At 46.6% G+C, this 20,302-nt stretch overlaps 2 protein-coding genes across 3 annotated transcripts in view; one reads left to right on the top strand and one right to left on the bottom strand.

The window, feature by feature from the left end:
* Nucleotides 1-20,132, bottom strand: part of RBBP7 (RB binding protein 7, chromatin remodeling factor) — a 459,800-nt gene extending 439,668 nt beyond the window's left edge. The window contains exon 1 of the mRNA XM_075521769.1: nucleotides 20,124-20,132. The gene's annotated coding sequence lies outside the window, so the exon portion shown is untranslated. The remainder of the gene's footprint in view (nucleotides 1-20,123) is intronic.
* Nucleotides 1-20,302, top strand: part of NHS (NHS actin remodeling regulator) — a 265,444-nt gene that overhangs the window by 213,850 nt on the left and 31,292 nt on the right. The gene's annotated exons all lie outside the window — the stretch shown is intronic.

Below are 20,302 nucleotides of genomic sequence, written 5' to 3'. Positions count from 1 at the left end.
GCTTATCGAGGATCGCGGACCAAAGCTGGAGCCAATGCAGGGGGAGAGGAGCAGCCTCAGCTTTTTTAGCAAGTGAATGGGGAGGGGGAGGAGGGTAGTATGAGCAGTGATGTCATTTTTAACTAGTTCCTCGCAGAGCCGGGGAGTGAAGTTAGAGGAAAAACCTGCAGTCTCAGAATGGCTCTCAGCCTTGACTGGAGACTCTAAATGACTGAGGGTCCCCACAATGGTAATTCATTTTCTTTCCTATGCAGAACTGTTCTGGTAGACCTTTATTTTGGGTCAAGCAGAGGGCATTTCTTTTCTCTCTCTCTCTCTCTCTCTCTCTGTATGCTTTGAGGGTTTGACTTCAGCTTTTGCCTCCGGTTTGTTAAATACCTTGCAGGTTATTTGAAGTTTTGCCTGGGTAGTTTGAGAATTTTGCTCTGGTGTGGGAATCCATGTCATTACAGGAGAGAGTTTAGCATGCAGCGTTTCTGCTGCTCGTCAGGAGGGGAGATGCAGAGGTTGCCAAGCACACAGCTTTCTGCATGGGAAATGTACTTTTAAAATCACAGGTGGAAAGAAAGGGACTCGGCTGGCATTTGTTGCTGTAATGGATGGCATTTAATGTTGCTTGTAAGAGGCAGAAAGACTTCTGGTCAACTATATAGATAGAAATGAATCTTGCTTTGGGGGCAATTTCTTTGCTTTTGATTGCCAGGTTTTTATTATGAGCATTTTAATTCTAGTGGAACAACGGAATGGAAAATGTCAACATACGAGGTTCTGGCTGTTTGAGGCAGTATATGCATGTATATTTCTTCATGGCATGCATTAACCACTTGCGTGCTGCTCCCTCCGCTGCACTTGCCCCGTTGCTGTCTTTCATAGAAATGAGCGGGCTGCCAGGCTGCGCCGTGGACGGTCGGCAGCACAGAGGGTTATGCTGCTCGCCGGTTCCTGGAATCAGCAGCAGCAGCAGTCAAGCCAGTTTTAGATGAATAGGGTTGTCAAGACAGGTCCATCAAGGGTAAAGTGGCTTAGCCAAAGTGGCAGGTGGGGAAGAGCACCCCCAGTTTATATTTCCAAGTATTCAGCTACTGGTATCACGGGCACAGTTTGGGTTTGTGGTTGTTGTCATGCTGCTTGGTCCAAAGGCAGGGGCTGTAACGCCGAGAGTCCAGTTGGCTGCGGAAGGCTCATAACATTCCTCTCTGGGCTCCCGTTTGCCAATGGTGAGACTTGCTTCTCTTCTCACCCAGGAGAACATCTGAGATAGATAGCCAAGGAAGCCAGACCTCAGTTTTGCTTCCTAGGAACTTGGGACGTGTATGTGATAGCCATATACCTTCTGCTGTAGCCTATCATGGCAACTGTGAGCTCAAAGGTGGGAGAACTGGGCTCGAAAATGAAAGAGGCAGAATAGCAATGGGAACATTGTGATACCTTCTGAATATGAAATGTTCCTTCAGGAGGTTTCTGCTGATGATAAAGGCTTGGGGAATCCGTTGCTTCCCTTGAGAAAGCTCCCAGTGAAGCGTATCTGGGAGGAATAAGCCTCTCTTTTACCAGCTCTCATGAAGATGCTGGCAGCCGTCACAGGGGCCATTTTGAACTCCTCCCCCTGCAACACGCCATGGTGCAGAGGGAGAGTAAATCTGGTAACCTCTTTCTTCTGCCAGTCCTCCCAGCGTTAGCCTTCGTGTTGGAACACGTAACTCGGAGCCAAAAGCCAGGCTTTCAAAACAACATGTTCATATCAGTGTGGTTTTCATCCAGACGCGTGTTTGCCTTCACTGATAGTGCTGATGTGGGGGCCGTGTGCCTGGCAGGTGGAGGGAATGGATAAGAGGCTGTACTGAACCCGTCACCATGGCATATGGAAGCTTTCCATCTCTCTAGCGCTAGGCTGAGTCTGCTGCTGTGGATAGGCAACTTTGGTTTCCTCTGATTTTAGTGTGGCACTCTTCACCAGCAGGGAATTAATGCATTTTAAAAAGGAGAGCAAAGAACTGTGCCTCTGGAGTAAGCATCGCTTCATCCTCGTCCTTTGGGGGCTCAGATATTCCCCCTGCCCCCTGCCTGGAGTATTCCAGGGCACTAGTTCTGGCTTGTTTGTCTCGGCTTAGTTCATCTGAGGTGAGCAATTGCAAATTCACGGCACTAGAGATGGAGTCCGCTACCCAAAGAAGAGGGGAGCTGCACGTGACTGCAGCCGGTGTGCCAGCTTCTGCAGCCTTCCCCCTCAGGAACCAGCTGACTTTGAAGCAGGGAAGGTTAGGAAGACCTTTCCAAGTGCAAAGAGAAATAAGCACTGGGACAGGCAACCTACAGAGCTTATGGAGTGTCCTTCTTTTAGGCTTTTTAAGAACAAGTAAGAATAAAGTTGGGGTGGACTAGAAACGCTCAGTCCACTTCAGAGCAGTGGAATTACACTTGGCTTTGCATTTTGGCATTTTTAGGACAGTTTTGGTCACACATTGGTCAAAATTCCCTATAGGAACCGTCTTCTGTGTCTGGGCGTGGGTGCCTCCTTTGCTCTTTATAGCATTTTAGCTGTGTTTCAGGGTTGCAAAAGTCATCGACCAGACAGTTCTCTCATGGTTCCTTCCTGCCCTGCATTTCTCCTGCAGTGTGACTTAGCCCCATTGAGGTCCTACCACCAAGGGGACAAGAATGGTTCCGTCCCTGAGCCCATTCAGCTGTAAAACTTTCTACTGCTACTGTCAGCAAAAGCGTTGCTGATGTGTCAGTGATGGACATGACTTTCAGGCAGTGGGAACCAGTGCACAGAAGTGACCGCAAAGGTTGCAGTATCTCTCTGGACTTCAGTGTGCTTTGGGTCTTACCATTAGTTGGCAACTGTGTTTGCTTACACCGGACTCTGGTCAAAACTGCACTTGGTTTGGAGTGGTCTCTTGGAGAGGGTTGGGGCGGTGGAGCATGAAGGAAACAGACTTCACTTGAGCGATGTAGTTGACCGCTGCCCACGAGGACGCACATTTTTCATACTGTAACTCTGACGCAGTATGAATTTCAGTCTACAGCGTAATCCTTCTGTATGTTTGTGTGGTAGAATTTACTTACTGCTCCAGTTGTTCTCACCTTGCATGGTCTTCTCAGGGGAGGACAACGTAAGCTCCATGGGAGTGAACTCAAGCTAACAGGTGTGTCAAAGAAGTATTTTATGGTGCATGCAATGGTGATCGAAGAAGCAGATAACAAAGAGGACTGAGGCTGGGTACCCAAAGCCCCCACGGGAGGTGAGGAGATCACTTTCAAGGGATGAGATCACATCTGTCCTAGGAAGGGATCCTTATCAGGGCTGCAGAGAAAGTGCAGGTAACTCATTGTGAGGGGCGGGGGGGGGAGGAGAAGAACTTCCCGGTCCCAAATTTAGCAATGAGTTCAACTCTGTGCATGTGACCAAGAAACACTAAGGTCAAGCGTCTAATTGCATTTATGCCATTGTCATCCAAGTAATTATCTTTTCCCCCTGGCATTTCAACAGGGTAAAACTGAAGTGGGTTTGGATTGCTGTAGTCTGATAAGTCAGAAACTAGGTAACCTCCACGGCTTGCCTGCTGGGCTGTCTCCTCTCCTTTTGGCTCTGTTGGTAGAGCAGGCAGTGGTTATATTCCTCCAGGATACTTTTTTTAGGGTTCATGTTTAAATTCGGAAAAACCTTTGTAATCATATCACTTCTTGGAAGGTAGAAGAGTACCTCCCCACCCAGCAGTATGTCTTTGGTAATCATGCTCAGTCGAAGTGATGGGATTTCCAACTGTATCCTCATACGATTGTATGTAGAAGTTGATTCTGCATCTGCTGCAGATGGGAGTGGGATCAAATATAATATATCACTATAACAGCACATAGTAAAGACGGATGATTCTGATCTGTTGTCACATATGCATGAATCCTAATATCTTCAGTCATTTCAAGGAATAAAAGGTGTTGGCTCACATAGGCACGTCAGTGAAGGAACAGCTATTTTGTGCCATATGAAGTGTGCAGACACAAGGTGTTTAGGTTGTGGCAGCCTATATACATAGGAGTCTACTATCATTGCTGGAAAACAGCACCCCTTTCATTCAGCCTCGTAACAGCCAAGCTCTTAATGCCAGAAGATCTTACTGGAATGAATCGACCACAAAGGCTGTTCCTAAGAGTGCTTTTAAAAGCTGTCAGTTAGGTTTAAGATGAACACTAGAACAATTTGCTGAAATCTGAAGCCATTTTGTGACCCTTGCATTTTGAGAACCCTCTGGATATAATTATAAAACACTGTGCTGTTTTCTGCCAGTGTTTGAAGGGGGGAAAAAAGCAGGGGGAGAAACGGCGAGTTCTGCACAATCTCCTCTTGTTTCAGGAAGGACTGGTGTTTTCTTCCAGGTTTGCACAGCAGTGCTGCACATCACTCACCCCGTAATGATAATAGTATATAATCTTCATAATAGTAATAATCTTCGTGTGCAGCTGCAGATTTCACATTCCTCCCTGTTTTTAGCACAAATTTCATTTGATGGCATCAGGAGACTGGTTTTTCATGTCCCTGCCTATTTACCCCTACGTAACCTCACCGCTAGCTATCAGAGCCCAACTTTTGATAAGAGGAAAGGTGACGCACCAATGTCAGAATATGCAGATTCACGTTTCACAGTTGTACCTCAGCTCTCGTGTACCTGACAATTTTTTTTTTTTTTTTGGCACAGCACAGGCAATCAAAATTTATCTTCCAAATTAAGACTGTAATTATATTTTGATAAAGATCTGGCAATTCAGTGAGAATGAAATTTTAAGGGTTGCTGGGATACAGATGACTCTGGGTTATGGGGAAGCGTTTGCATGTGGAATACTAATAAGCCAAGGTTGTTCAGCATCCTTATCTAGACTTTTCCAATAGTGTCTGATAACACAGGCAATCAAGTGCTTGTTTCTTGGCTATTCTTCTGGCAAAGTGATTAAAGATACAGGCTGCCTTTTATGAATGAAAAGGCGACATGCTCGACATGGAGCGACACAGATATGTCCCCCTGTTTGATACACAAGAAAAGTGGAGGAATAGAGTGCTGACCGTGCCCACGTCATTGAGCCCGCCAAAATAAACCTTTCCTGAGGTTTCCCTGGGTCTTGGGGATGCCAAGGAGCCTTTGCAGGAGGAGTGAGCCCGTTCTGGGCGGCATGAGCCCTGCCCAAGAGGGGTGCTGCCAGAGCCTCCTTTCGCAGAGCCGGGTCCCCACTGAGGAGCAGGAGCTGGAGGAGGTCTCAGGGTCAGCATGGGAAAACCAAATACACCAGAGCTTGCTGTCCAGGCAGGATGGCCACAGAAGGAACGGCACCGCAGGGCTGGGGGAGGTGACAAACCGCACGATTCAGCCCACGGCTGCCAAAGGGAAGGTCCTGGCTCACGTGCGGGTACTTTCCTGTGCCAGTCCAGCAGATGAGTAAAGCTCGACCTCAGCGCTGCAATCCGATGAAGGAAGAAGAGCTATGGCACTTTCTGTCCTTTAAGTGTCTGGTCTGTATGTGACGCTAATTAGTTATTATGGAAAGTTATTGCTATTCAATAATGTGGCCTGCTGACAAGGTATTATTTACTGCCTGTGCTGTGGTAGCCCTTGCAGACCTCAGAGGGGTTCGTCTCCGGTGCTCCTGGCACGCTGCAGCCCTGAGCCCTGCCCCGACCCAGCCGATAACCCATGCCTGCCTCCAGCGTTTCTGCCGTGCGACTGGCCAGCAGCGAGGCCGGCGCGTGGTTTGTGTTACCGCCTTGCTACAGCTCTGCTCCAGACTGCCTGCTTCAAATATGGGCACGGTAAGGGACGCCAGTAAGGGAAGGATCTATTTTCCCTTGCGCTTACTTTGTCCCAGACTCCCTCTCTCAGCATCACCCTGCCAAAGCCTTTTTTTTTTCTGATGTCTAACTCCAAATGTTGAGCCAAGCCCGCAATAATTATTATACCCTGTTCAGCAGTGGTTTAGGGACTTAATTGGTTGTATTTTTACTACAGATCAGAACAATTCTGTGACTTTATGGTTTTTTCAATAAACTGTGAGACAGTGAGCGTGTCATATAACAATTTAAAAAAAAAAAGTTCTGGTGGTATGTCAGCTTCATCAGAACAAATGGTTTTACTTCCCTGCTGGTCTGAATTCCTCCCAGGTTTTTGGTGACTAAATGTTATTCTCAAAATGTTCTTTCATGATATGTAAGAAAGGGACTTGACTTATGGCAGTGCAGTTTGAATGGCAGGTAGAGCGGATGTGATTCAGAAGGCCCGGGTTAATGAGCATTTTGGGAAGGCAGACTCCATTGGAGATGCTGCAGCTGTAATACAAGAGGAACGACTGAACCCCTTCTGGAATACCTTGAAAAGCCTTTTAAACACGAGGTGGGCAGTGCTTAAATGGTAGTCTCCTAATCTCCTCAAATTCAACCTGCACAAGCAGTCATGTGTTTTCCTTCTCCTTCTGTAATGTGCATGGACACGTGACGCTGATCTCAGACAACTCCAAAACTGCAGGGTTACGCCCCAGTCCACATCTCGCGATTTGCTGTAAGCTTCAAGACTGGCCAGAGAAGAGGCTCGGTCGCTGGCTCGGTGTCTCCAGCCTGGCTCTTGCAGTGCCTTGGGAAAAGGGTGTTCCTCCTGGAGACGTGCCTCGGGACCCCCAGTTCTGGCATGTACTGAAGGCTCAGTCCTGGGTCTTTGGAGCAGTCCAGGACTGTCCTCTGTCTTACAGCCTAAGCCTGCCTTTGGTAATTTTTCACTCTTTCAGCTTCGGAGGAGTCCAGCAAATACCTGAGAGGAAACTGTTCTCCCAGGTTTGATAAAATCTTTCATCTCAAGTTGTTTCTATCTCAATATATGACTGACTGCTGTCCCTTTCTGCCTTGGCAGTGCCAGGTGCCTATTCATATGAGGCAAAATTAAAAAATAAATAAACCTGTAAGTTTTACAACACTGCATAAATGTACCAAAAAGTGTTTAGCCTATTCTGCTGGCTGGCTGATGTGTCAGTCTGTTTTACTCCAGCCCCATTCTCTGAGCTTGCATTGGGTTTCTACTTACCGCACGCACGGATTTTACATTTCATACAGTTTTTCTTCTGCGTGCTCTGCAGTGCCTCTTCATAACACCTACACCTACTGGTAACTTTTCAGAAAGTCATCGTCTCTGCCCTGATGCTTTCAGTCAGCCTTGCTCATTTTCCAAAGCAATCATCCTGCCCTTGGTTGGCCTCGTTGCAGCCTCTGACCCTCTCCGGAGGAAGGTGATTCCATGGCCTAGTCACCTTGCAGGTCCCAGGTTGTTTCTGATGCCAGCATCACGGTGAAGTCTCCTCAGGATTATCGGAAACTTTTTTGTAGGCAGGCAGAGCCCTGCCGTCATCTTCTGGCAGCCACTGTTTAAACAGAGGCACTGTGCCGTTGGTGATACCTCCAAGAGATGCAATAAACTTTATTTATATTATGAATTGTCGTCTGTGGGCTATCAGAATAGGATTTGGTACACAAAACAACCCTGAAGAGCTTATGACCCCAGGAAAAAGGTTTCAGCTTTGCCGGGTGGAAATTCGTACTTCCTAGGCAGAACTAGTATTTACTCGGTAGGTCAAATGGGGAAAGATCAAGGGAGGAGATTGCAGTCAACAAGGCCAGGAGTAAAAATGGTAGTGCAGCAGTGTCCCACACTTTTAAATCCCTTTCATGTAGTCTGAACCTAAAAAGTTGTGTTCCCCATAACAAGTCTGAATGAACATACTGAAGCTCATTTTCTTCACTACTCATTTCTGCTTGTGCAAAGGTATGGGACAAAGCTCTGAAAAGTGTGTGATTTTTGACCAGTAAAACTGTGCCAGCCAAAGCCGTTACAACCATTTATCAGCATAACGTGTCTTTTTGATGAATGTGGGGGTGTGAGGAGCAGGCTAACTGCTAAAATGCAGTTCTGTCAGCATGGCTGCAGCCGCTTTGCCAGTATAATGTATTGTAGAAAGACAAAAGTCATTTTGTTGCGTTAAAACCCAAATAACCTTCATAGTTCGAGGGCGGAAAATGACCCCAGATAACACAGCTGGAGTTAGCTAGACCCTGAATTATTTCCAGAGGTTAATTAGCTTGTGTGCGCAATACACTGCCTTCTACCGCTCAAGACCTCCCAACACCTACACGTAGAGTTCCTGCATGCAGTGAGTTGCCAGGCTGGGAGATATTATGAATCTGAAGCTTAGATATAAAAATAGCAGCATGAAACATGACCATTCTGCATCATGTTGGTAGAAAGAATAGAATAGAATAGAATAGAATAGAATAGAATAGAGCGGAGCGGAGCGGAATAGAAAAGAATATTTTCAGTTGGAAGGGACCTACCATGATCATCTAGTCCAAATGGAAGACTGCTAGTATGAAATCCAGAATGAAACTCTGGTCGTCATCAGCTGTAATTGTATAACCAGTGTGACATTACGTAGGCACCTGGCTGGAAATGTTAGGTACCGCTGAGATATGTACCCGATGGACAGCTAGCCCCAAGTCTCCCTGGTTTCATCATGTTAAAGAGGGATTAATTACCTGATGATCTGTGCCCCCATTGACATGGCTGGGGATGACAGTAGTCGAAAGGCAGGTCTGGAAAATTGAGAGCTGTGGTTCGGTGGGGCTTCACCTCGCGGGGGTCTGGGCTGAGTGTGGAGCTGGCTGGAGGAAGAGACATTTTTCTCCCTGCTGGGATGAATGAATCGTCACAGACTAGGCAGTGACAGTGCTGTTGCAAAGCTGTGCTTTCTGTGGTAGGCAACAAATTCATTTCAGTTTGCCCCCAAAAAAGAATTTCTGAATACAAAGAGTTACCTTGGGGATTACTTGAATCAGCTCAGCTCTGGGCACATACCTGTCTCAGTGGTTCATGAGTGGGATGAGAGAGTGTTTTCTGCCCACTACCCTACTTCGAGGCTTGTTTCTGAGTGATGTGTGGCACTCGGGTTATCATTGCTTTGTTCTAGCTGCAGTGCTTCTGGAGCAACATCATCATACGCTCACTGAGTGTCCACAGATAGAAGGGCATTGAAGGGGAAGGAGGATGAGTATCTTCTAGCCATCCCTTTAGCAAATATTTCCCTTAGTCTTAAGCTATCATGGATGTGGCTGTAACTTCAGTAGCGATAGAACTGGAATTTCTTAAAGGCTTGAAAATTATTCCACTGTCCTGTAGAAGTATCTGCAAAATAAATTATTTTCTGGATCAAAATGAGAATCTTCAAAGTTTAGATATTTTCTTCTGACAGGCTGAAGTTTTGCTGTAGCTTTTCCGTCCTAGAAGTACGTGTAGAAGTTTGCAGAAAATAGGGAGAATTGTACTAACTGTGGGGAGGCTGCTCTGGCCCTTGTAAAGTGAAGAAGCATTGCAGTATTTGTAAAATGCTACTGTTGTGCAAATATTACAAAGACAAAAGGAATCAGGATGCTAATAGAAGGGAAAAAGGATAACCCAAATGAAAAGCATCCAAATTAACCTTTGCCTAACTGACATTTTCATAGTTAAGTAGTGGCTGCACTTTTTAGATTTTTTTTTCTTCTATGCTGTTGCATAGAATCCCATTTTTGGGATAAAATCAAAGTGTGTTAAGTATGCCAACAGCCGAACTTCAGAAATAACTCTGCGTAACAGAAACACTGCCAGGCAGTGACCTCACCCTCGCGCACTACGGGGAGATGTACTGCATCCCACAGGAAATCAATACTTACTAATATGAACAAACATGAAGATGAAATTATCAAACCAGCAAGTCAGGGAAACAATCTTGATTTATCAGAATTAGCTGTGATTTAAATGCAGTAGTTAAAAAACCTCCAGTGATAATGAATCTGGCAGATGATCAGTGAATTTGTGTGTCTCCCCGTGCCATGTGGGTCTGGGCGCAGGTGGGAATCACCCAGGGTGCCAGGCTGGCTCTTTTTTCTTTACTGACTGTGGCAGGTTAATTCTGAATAACAAACCACCCGTTACTTACCCAGTCTGGTGTTTTGGAGCTGCTTGTGAATGGTGGAGGTTCCTTGTGCTGCAGGGGCCTGTGGGTCCAAAACCGCGGCCAGGGCCATGCAAACCACAGCTCATCCGCAAAGGTTCGGAGCATGCCCTAGCAGGGAATAAGCAAGCCTACTTTTATCTGGAAGAATGTAACACTAAAAAAACCACCCAATAAAGTGTTATTGGACTAGCACGTGAAATGCGGGGCCTATTATTGTATGTGTAAATGCCTAGTGTAAAGGATGATTTCTGCTCTTAAGACACAAAAGTAGAGAGAAGAGAGGAAAGGCTAGGAGGTCCCTGGGAGGACGAGAGATGGCTATGAAGGCCAGGAGGTGACTTGCCCTGGGCCAGAGTGGGGATGTGCCAGCATATCTGCCTACCAAACCAAATTGCATCTCCAAACAACAGCAGCCCAGGCAACCACCATTTGAAAATGCTGTCTCAGTTCTTTGCTTTTCACTGCATACCAATTCCTATATTTTCTTCTTCCTTCCTTTTTTTTTCTTTTTTTTTTTATTTTAAGCTCAGTGGCAGAGATAAGAGCTTGTTTTCATATTCTCTGTAACACCCTAACGATACTTTAGACGCTACATAGAAAATAAGCAGATGGCAGTGAACCGATCTGTATTCGTACATAAAATGTCTCCGACTTAACGAACAATATCCATATTATAAAAAAAGTTGGCTGGGGTGGCTCGCCCTCCCCTGTGCTGGCAGATGCTACAGGAGTTGATAAGATGTGAAGATTGATTGCCACCTCCCCCCAGACAGCATCCTGCCAGAGCAGGGCTGGGGTATATCCGTGGGTGTCGTCTGCCTTTCGCTGTTCAGCATGTAGAGCATCTCAGCCTCCAGAGCAGTCTGGCACCTCTTCCAGCACTTCTGTTTTTTAACACCACTTGGAAAATCCACACAGAAAGAAGAGAGGCAGAGAGGAGAAGGCAGTAAAGTGGGAGGGAGGGAATTAGGGCCAGACCTGATGTCCCGGCGTAGCCAAAGGGTCCAGAGAAGTCAGGCAGAGCCGCGGCTGAGAAAGGACAGAGCAAGGACAGCAAAATTTGACACCTGATCTGGCTTACTGTGTCACATTTCTGAGCGTGTTTACCCCCCTCTTCATAAAAGTGAATGTGTTTGTTCAGTTTCTCAGGCAGTGCTTCACCTTTTGAGTTAAAAGCCACCTTACGCCTTGCTAGCTTGCTGGGCTGTCACCTAAATTCGGTTTTTTACTTTGCCATTAAATATATTCAACGTGTAAATGCAGGAACCCGTCCATAGCTTCGCAGACACACGTTTGTTTGCGAGTAGGCGATTCTGCTCCCCTGTGAAGGCAGCATCTCCCGTCTTGGTGCCTGCTGGTGCTGGGGCACGCCGGCTCTGCACAGTCCCTCTGCTCGTGGCCCTTCCACAGTGAACGGAGAGGGACAGGCTCTGCCAGAGGACTATTCGGAGCTCTCTGAGGCTCGTTTCTACTCAAAGTCAGCGAGGAGCCTATCTGTTAGCTACAGAAGTACTCCAGGGAGACAAATCTCCCCTGGGGAAAGTTACTTTTGTGATTACTTTCCGTTGTCTGCTTCTTTATGCTTGGAAATATCGTCAACTTTGCTCCCCGTGAACAAATCCAAGCGTCCCAGGAGTGCTCTCTCCCCTGATTCACCATTCCACTCAATACGTGATATATTAAGGTCAAACACTGTTTGCTACTCAATGGCCCCATTTTTTACTTACACTTTCTGCATGATAATTTTAATGACGATGCCCTTTCCCCCCCGCTCCTTCTTTCCTTTCCTTTTTCCCTTCCTGAAAGTATTTCCTGGTTTAAATTCTTTTCCTGTGGAATTTTTTCCTGCAGCTTATTTCCTGCAGTTTATTTTTATTTCCTTTTCACCACTGCTTACAATCGAGAGCTTGAAGGCTTCCTGTCCAGTGTTGCAGCCAGTGTCATGCCGCAGTGGTATTTCTGATAGTTACCAGTAGGTGTTGACATCTGACATTTCTGTTCTGGTTTTGCCTGGATGCAGGGAAACATATCCATTTCACCGCGCCTTCTTCTTCGTGTGCAGTACTCGGTACACGGTCATAATAAAATGCCTGCTCACACTTAAAAGGTAATAATTTTATACGTACTTTAAGCGAACAATTGTTTGCCACTATGTGTATTTACTGTGCTAAAGCCAACATGTTCAAAACGCCTTTGTACTCAGTCCAACGCACGCACAAAGACAGACGAGTTACAAATGTGCAAGAATTTGCTGTTTGCTATTATGGTCTGGATGAAAACTCTCGCCAGAGAGCGGCCCACACCCCTGCAGCATCTGACAAACTCTGTAGCTCTTCAGCAGTTGTGGCTTTTCAGGAATCCCAGCAGAACTCAATTAGGTTTTCTGCATAAATATGTGGCTTAATAATATAAATGTGAGTACAAACAATAGGATGTGGGTTTGGCTCATAAAGCCATATTAGCCATAACAATAAAGGATAGTCTATGTTATGATCTTTATTAACACCTTATGACACTTTACAAGAAGGAAATGTTTTAAAATTTATTTTAGCTTAAATGTTTTCATGCTGCATTTTATGTCCTAGTTGCCTTTGACCATGATGTCTCCATTCAAAGTGGGGTTAGTGGGTTAGCATGAGCTGTAGGGGCTCTCTAGCTGGCATGGTAACAGGTTTGCATCCTCTGCAGGGAAGTGCAAGGGGACACAGCTAACAATGCTCACCTCTCGGTTAAATTTGCAAGCTAGCATTTACCATTTGAGGTTTTTGGACCATTTTAGGTAAGCAAGGACCTGAAATACAGTAGAAAAAAAACCATGCAGCTCTGCAGAAAAAAAAATGAGTGCCTAAGGTGAGCAAGCTGAGAACATGTTATCCAAATAATAATAACAGCGGGAAAATAGCTTATCTTGACATAAGTTATTCATCCTGCAGTCTAGGTATACAATATCACTGACAAAGACAGACAGTTTCCAAATGCTGTCTGGATGGGTTCCTTCTAAAAAGTAATCCAGTATATCTCAGTGGCTTTGTATACATGTGTATAGAAAGTACGGTAAGTAATACAGTCCATTCCATATATCATAACACGTCTGTGCTTTAGGGATTAAGGGCTAATTTTGAGCCCAAAAGCCTGGAGGGGAGAGGCTGCAGTATTTGGGTAGGAGCTGGAGTCCCGGCGGGGCGTGTTGCTGGGACATGTCCTTGGCAGCGCAGGGCAGGGTGGAGAGGACCAGCCCCAGCCCCAGTTTCCCTGCGGTGCCTTTTGGAGCACGCAGTGCTGCTGCGCGCACTGGACTCTGTGCAGTTACGGTGTACTGCGGATTGCAGTAGGCTTTGCATGGAGAGCAAAGGGCTTAAGGAAGGGAAATGTACCGTACTCTCTCTCCTCCCACCTTGCAAGGCTAACAAGAATCCATCCCTAAGCAGGTTTCTTCGTTAAAATAATTTCCTTTGAGAAAGCGGGGGGGGGGGGGGGGGGGTGGTGGTCTGCATTTTCAGGCAGCTCTCCTTCCCCTTATACAACAGAAAGGACTGTGTTCAGTATTGTTTCAGCAAGTGAGTGAAACTCAGCAAGTCACCTAGCCATGTTACTTCTTCCTAGCTGGCTTCTCAGCATGGCTCTCTCAACCCTTACAGCCCTGTTTGCTCTAGTGTTTTCCACAAGCGTCTTGTCAGAAGTGGGACTGGAGAGGGATATTGCTGCACAGGGTTGGAATAGGACCCCCTCCTGGCCCAGAGCCCCTTCGTGGGCTGGGTGCTCCGCAAGCCCAGTTCACAGCCAGTTGTCCGAAACTGGGCTTCAAGTAAACTACTTGGGAGGCCAGGGCCAAAAGGAACATCTGAGAGGGCTGGTGGTAGAGGACTTAGGTATTCACTGAGTTCGGGGAAGAGGTTTATTTAAAGGACCCAGAGGAGCTACACAGTGAACTGGTGGTATCTTTAACTACACCCCTGTGCCCAGCCAACCCTGGGCCATCATCAGGGTGGCGCAGGAGTAACCTCATGGAGTCGTGCGTGTGATTCTTGTTGCCTGTCCCAAGAAACGCGCTGCCGTAGCATTATGGGGAGGAAGCTTCCCGGGACGGGCATGACCTCAAGGGCAATCAGAGTCCTGAGACTCTAAGGTCTCTCAGTCCCTCTGCAGGAAGGGACTGATGGAGCTGCAGGAGCGGCAAGAAAGAGTTGTCTTAGGTCCCTCTGAGATGATTGACTTTCCGTCTTCCCCCAGATGCCTGTGAGTAATTTGAAGGAATGTGTGTAGCAATAGTAGCATAGTATTTACTAAATATAATCGGAAGAAAGTGTTGCTACTTACCTCAACTTGCAGTTAAGCGGTGTTCAGGGCACCTAGCCAAGCGTGCTGAAAAAGACTGATGGGGAGGAAGAAGTGTGAAATACGAGCCACCGTCCTACTCTTAACACATGGCTTGCTGTTCCTGACTTCTGGGGGTTTGATTTCTTAGCCTACGTGCGGTGCCAGTGGAAGGGAAGAGGGGCCCTGCTTGTTCACTTTCTGTGTAAACTCTTCAGTCTTGTTTTTTGCTTGGGAGCAGCTTCTGACCTCAGGTACTGGCTTCCCCATGCAGTTTGCTAAAAGCAAGAAGGTCAAAGTCATGCCAGTGAGGAAAGTCATTCACAGAAAAACACCCCCAATACTTTTATACTAGATACAAAATGTAACCTGTGTCTTTGGTTTTGCTGTTCACATTTCATAGTGGTTTTCCACTACGGCGTGTATGTTGCCCTTCCAAAACAGTGACTTGGTCATTACCCGCGGGGAGCCACATCAGGGACGAACAAGATTAAGCAGTGGGGATATAGGGCTTTTCTTCTTACAGGTTATCATCTTGAATGAAGGGTAGGTCAGTAGTAAACAAAACGCTATCACCTGCTGATGGCCTTCTGATGCCCTGTGTAAAACAAGTTGGTGCCCTCAATCTGCAGTCCGAGAGACAGGTGCGTGTATCACAGCACTGCTGGCGTAATTGATGCTAAATGCCACTTCTGAGAGCCGAACGGAGAAGGCACGGAGATTGATGGAGACTAACTCTTAGAGCTTTGATGGAAGGTTGTAGTTTATGAAGATTTCAAGGAAAACGGAAATATATTTGCTGTACTTGAAATAAGTCATCTGAATCTTATCTTCCAACGTGCCAAACACCGCATATTCTATGTCGAGTGTCATCTTCCAGTGTGCTTTTTCAAGGCTCCCAGTGTTTTACAGCTGGGCTGCATGTTCACAAACGTGGAAAGGTTGTATTGTGGATGCTGATGTGGAAACAGGTGCTCCAATGTGCGAGCGTCTGCTCTTCTTGAAAAGAGGATCCTCAGCGTAGACTCAGAAGGCTATTACTGGAAAATGACCACTTTAGGTGTAAATGTTCAGGCAGAAATATGCAGGGGAATTGAATGTTTTGAGTGGGAGAATAGGCAAGATACATTAAAACCACTGCCAAAACACTGTTTGACCTATCGCAAAAATGTCTATAGGCTGGGGAATGTGAGGGTGTTTTTTTCACAAGATCCTGAAGGTAAGCATTAACCAAGGCAGGTAGAATAGTAAATTAATTTTGTAAAGCTTTATTCTTGGGTGCTGGCATGTGAAATCAGGGTGACTGATCTGAGAGCAACATCACAGTGAACCACACACTTCTCTGTGATAAAAGGGAGAGCTTTATGGTGATCCATTGGAGCAACTCAGGCAAGCTTAGTAGTGATTTGGGCTGAGTCAGTACAGGAGAAAAATAGCAGAGCAGTGAGAGATAATTGCAAAGGACGTCTAAAAGCATGCTTACGAAGTGTTTTATAGAGACCACACTCTACACTGCCGGAGATAAGAGACTTTATCTTGCTGTGTATCGAGAGTGGGAGTAACGTGAAGGGTCAACATGGGAAGAAATCTGTGTTGACAAGTGCTGAAAGTGTGTCAAATTGAAAGAAGTGCTTTCAACTAATTAAGCACGTAGGATTGAAAGGGCTCTCTTGAGACATTGATTTCAGTTACATTGTCTGGTATGTCTGTACACAAACAGGTATATATGTGTGCAGATGTGTGATGTCATATCATCCCAACTATAACAAGCCGTCCTTACCATTAGGTCCAGTGACCTTAAACTAGTTCAGTTTGGGGTTTGGGGTTTTTCTTTAACACTGTTTATGCCTTCACTATTTTACTGGCTAATTAGCTTTTTGTTTACTCATGGAGCATGGTAGGAAACTGAAATGGACTCATCCTGCAGGATAGTTGACCTAATGGCAACCTTAAGCTTGCCAGGCAGGGCTCACGTGTTGTCTGCCTTCTTTACCGTTGCCCTGCAGGCAACACCAATGCTGCTTTTGGTATCACTTCCACTCACTTAGCCGGGGCATGAGTCACTTCGCTGCTGGGTTGCGGTCTCTGAAGATGTAGAATTGGATTAAATGTTTAATTTTATGCATACACATACACAACTGAGAAAACTTTTGTCTAGTCATATGTCTTCAGCTGCCCTGGGAATAAAGCCTGGCCTTACTGGTGGTTTTCTTTTTTGCTTACTAACCTGCTTTCCCTGACGGGCTTCCTGCTATCTCTGACTGAACAAGGACCATAAAAACACCATGGCTACACATACATTATTGAACATTTCGGATGTTTATTAATAGATAAGTATGTTGCACTCCCTCCAGTGCTTTCTGTCACCATGCATTAGAAGAGATGTGTACCGGGGAGGATTTCTTTGCTGCAGAGCTGGATGTGATGGGGAGGGGGCATATGCACAATTGCACATATTCATGGATATGTATAATATGTAGGCATGTGCACCTAAAATAAAAATGCCATTCACCTCTCATGGGTGAGAAGGGCAGCTCCATTAATGAAACCCTCCAACAGAAACCTGCTGTCTGTGACTACGTTTGCCCCTATTTCGTAGCTGAGAGCACGAAGCTGTTTCTCTCCCAGCCACTCTTGGAGGCTGTGTAAAACATAGACCAGAGAACAGGAAGAAAAGGAGAGAAAGAAATTGCTGGCTAGAGAAACTTCACAGGAATGAAGGCTTGAACGTATAAAACACTGTGTATTTCTGAGAGGTTATTGTCTATCCTGCAGTGACAGCTTTGAAATACTTTGAAATACCAAGTCCCATTCTGGCCGCTGTAACTTATTTGACAGAGTTAGGGAAAGCAGCTAAAAATATGTTCAAACACCGCCAGCAGTGATTGAAAGCAGCAAAGCCAAGAATGGGATTAGCGTGTGGTACTCTTCACATAAGTGCATATTGCTTAACAGCCTAATCTTCTTACAGTGTATAAGAACTGCACACTTCCCAGCCCTCTCGAATTATGTCTGTTGTTGTGCCATTCAACTGAGTATCAGGTAAATGCAAAACTCAAGGATCTGCACATGGAAATGACATCCAAATCATATGCTTTCCAAGATTTTCATCTTTCCAGATAACTGAACGCCAAATACGGATGGGATTTTGTCCACTTGTCCGTTTGTCTCCTGAGTAGCTGTTATTTCCATATGTATGGCATAATGGGAGGCAGAAAAATGTCACAGGGATGCGCTAAGAAACCATGGTTGAAACATGAGAAGTTTCACCGTATTGGCAAGAAATAAAACAATACAAAGAGCATAAAAGATCATGGTCTCTCTCAACAGTTTCTGCTGCCGGTTAGGTTTCTGCCTTTTTGCCTAAATTTGAAAAATTTGCTAAATTGTCCATCCGTGAGCACAGAACAGAATAATAATTGTGTTCATGTTGTTGCCCACGTGTAGCTAAAGACTTAACTTGCTTTGTCATGTCTCCCCTCCTGTTTGTCCAGAGGGCAGCTGCAGCCCCTGTAGACACGGTCGTGCTAGCTTTGGTGTGCGCGCACTGAGTGCCAGTGGCAGGGCAGATGTGGTCAGCCAGGCTTCAGGTCCAGACCAGTCGCCCAAGCCACGTCTCAGGGCCTGTGCCGCTGGAGTTTGCTCCTCACATCCATCCTGGACTCAGGTTGCACAGGGCATAAAATCCTCAGAAACCGTTTGGGTTTCTGCCCTGATAATAGCAATAATAAGAAATAACGATGCGCAAAGCCATTACAAACCATGTTTTCCAGAGTGGCCTCCCAGAGAGAAGTAACCAAGGAGCAAACTACCTGAAATGGGGCATCAGTCACCCACAGCCCTGTGACAGTGGGCACTGCGAGGACTGAAAGGGAAATGTCTGCACTGAACAGTGCCCTCACAAGTGTCAGAGTACACCAGGAAAGCAGGAACAAAAGATGTGAGCAAGGATGGGGGAATCCCATCCAGATCCTGAACAAAATCCCAAAGATGCACAAGAGCGGTGAGGAAAAGGAGGCAGGGGTTTTGGCATGGCTCCAACTCACTGAGAGTTGAGCATCTCTTGTCTCATGTGAGAAGTGTGCTTAGAAAGCTCTGTCAAGGCCTCGGTAGGACCTGCCTCAGCTCTCACATCTCCTGGGGGAGCTGGACCGCACACCAGCCTGCCAGGGGAGAGGAGGACAAGAAAGCACAGGCAGGGTTCTCAGCAGCCCCCGTGGTGCCGAGGAGCCGAAGTGCCTGTCCTGTTCCCATCATCTGATGTCCCCCCCGGCAAAAGGGCTTCAGAAGAGAAAGCCATCACTCTGAGGTGTTGCTCTGGCACTCACAGGGGCAGAAATTATTGCTTCCCCTTGGAGGGGAAAGAGCATGGCATCCTGCCCCTGCCAGGGTGAACAGGGTTCCTGAGGGCACCAGGGTATGTCTGAGTTTGTGGCTCCAGTCACTTGAATTTTTTTATCTCGAGGTGTGAGGGGAGTTGTGTGCATGCCCATGCTTGTAGGTCTAGTCGCTGACGTTATGGTGAGGTTGCCGTTGTTCAGCAGGGTGATTGCAATGCTGAAGAGCCAGTTGCCTTATTTGCAAGGAACAGCAGCCCTGCCAACACACTCCCCTTGCACAGGCATTTTTCAATCCTTGATAAAGATGGGAAGGGAAGGTGGCTGATCCATATAGCTATTTGCGGTTCCAGTTGGTGAGGTTTGCTGCTGGCAAATAGGTCAGGACTGGGGGAAATGTCTGGGTGCATGCATGGTTGGCAGCAAGCCCGATTGTAGAAAACAGAGCGATTGTCCCACCTCCGAGGAGCTGCGGGCTCCTGTGTCCCCACGGGGGGGGGGGGCCAGCACCCAGCGTGCCACCACCGTGAAGCAGCAGCCGCAAAGGGAGCTGCTTTGAAAGTACCGAGCTTGCTGATGCGTTGCACAAAATGTGGGACATGTACAGTGGAGAAGCGGCTGTAGATTTTTACCAGCCTTGCAGGCTTAAACCCCCTGGGTGTTACAGCAGAGACACGAGTACTTGGGGGAAGCATACATTCGAGACATTCAGGGCTATAAATAAAATTCACATCAGACTCGGCACTTGCCTCAGTGAAACATTTATGCACTAAAATGCATGATGAAGTTGGATGTGTTGCCAGACTGCCTAGTCTTTGAGATAATCTGGTCTTTCTCAGAATTCATTTTCTTGCGATGTTTTACACACAAACTTAGCAGGCAGTAACTCACTGCTGACCTGGGCAGTAGGTGTGGAAGAGTTCAATCAGGTTGAACCCTGCTGCTGCTGCTGCTGCTAGCATAGGCCTATTTATGCAAAGCTGAGTGAACATAGAGCTTTCTGATTACATTGAATTTCACAAGAAAAACATCACCATTTTTACCTGAAATGTCTAGAAAAAAATGGCATTTGCTAAAATGACAGGTCAGCCATCTTAACGCTGGAGGAGAAGGGCTTCCCGAGCAGAGCCTGGCATGGTGCTGCTGGCTGCGGCAGCCTTCGAGAGCATCCCGCACCGCTGCGGCACGGCGGGGAGGAGTAGTGGGTGCGTGGTGGGTGCGCAGCCCCCAGCTCTTCTGCCTCCTGCAAAGTGCCTGGGCCATTAGCGCTGCTTGTAACAGCAACCGGGCTCTGGAATAGGCTTGTTCGCTAGTCTGATCCTTTTTAATGGTGGTTTTTGTCTTTTGGAATGCAGATACTTTAATCAGGATTCGGCAGCCGCCGGTTTGGCTTCGCTTGTGCAGGAGTTCACGGCGTGTGACAGCTCTGGGCTCTGTCCCTTAGCACGCAGGCACCTTCCTTGCTCGCCACTCAAATCCCCTCCAGGCTCCACACTTTTTCACACCTTACACCAAATTGTGTTTCCTCTTTGAACCCAGAAGCATAGGAAATTATCTTTTTTTCCACCCGACACCTAATGGCAACTATAATACAGAAAGAAATAATAGAAAGTTGAGAAACAGAAGGAGCTGGG

Source organism: Mycteria americana, chromosome 1 (assembly GCF_035582795.1).
Source record: "Mycteria americana isolate JAX WOST 10 ecotype Jacksonville Zoo and Gardens chromosome 1, USCA_MyAme_1.0, whole genome shotgun sequence".
NCBI classification, from domain to species: Eukaryota; Metazoa; Chordata; class Aves; order Ciconiiformes; family Ciconiidae; genus Mycteria; species Mycteria americana.
Note: the sequence above shows the minus strand (reverse complement) of the source record. Positions and strands in the feature narration are given on the sequence as shown.